A 568-nucleotide genomic window follows, 5' to 3' on the forward strand; every position below is an offset into this window, starting at 1 on the left:
TATTGAGGTAAAGAAAAATTGAAGCTCACTCTTTTCTATACTTTTCTCACCAGTAAATTCTCAAATCTCTTAGTTTCCTTGCAGAGCGCAGAGGGGCAAGTTGTGTGTGTGTGCGTGTTTTCTAAAACTTGCATAAGCCCGTGAGTGTGGCCCTCCGACATCCTGGATCTCAAGGCAAGGAGTGGGCTGGCCGGAGGGTCTCCGACACCCAGCACTACGTGTAACAAGCTCGGCCCCGGGGAGCGGCGGCGACAGGCTGGCGAGCTCGGGGCGGAGAGCCGGGCCCCGAGCAGCAGCGCCCCGATCCCCCGACCCCCGCGTCCGGCCGGGCCCGCAGTCCCCGCGGGAAGGCCGGCTGGCCGGGCCGAGGGCGCTGCGCCGCGGCCTCCGGCTCCTCCTCAGGGCGCCGCGCGTCCAGGCCGGTGGGTGGCGGCGGTCCGGGCCCCCGGGGATGGCGGCGGCCGCGCTCCGCCAGCAGGTGGCCCCGGGGTCCCGGCGGCGCCGCCTCCTCCCCGGCGCCCCTCCTCCCGCGGGGGCGGTCAGCGCCCCGACCCGCCTCGCACCCCGC

Source organism: Neomonachus schauinslandi, chromosome 5 (assembly GCF_002201575.2).
Source record: "Neomonachus schauinslandi chromosome 5, ASM220157v2, whole genome shotgun sequence".
In the NCBI taxonomy this organism is placed as follows: Eukaryota; Metazoa; Chordata; class Mammalia; order Carnivora; family Phocidae; genus Neomonachus; species Neomonachus schauinslandi.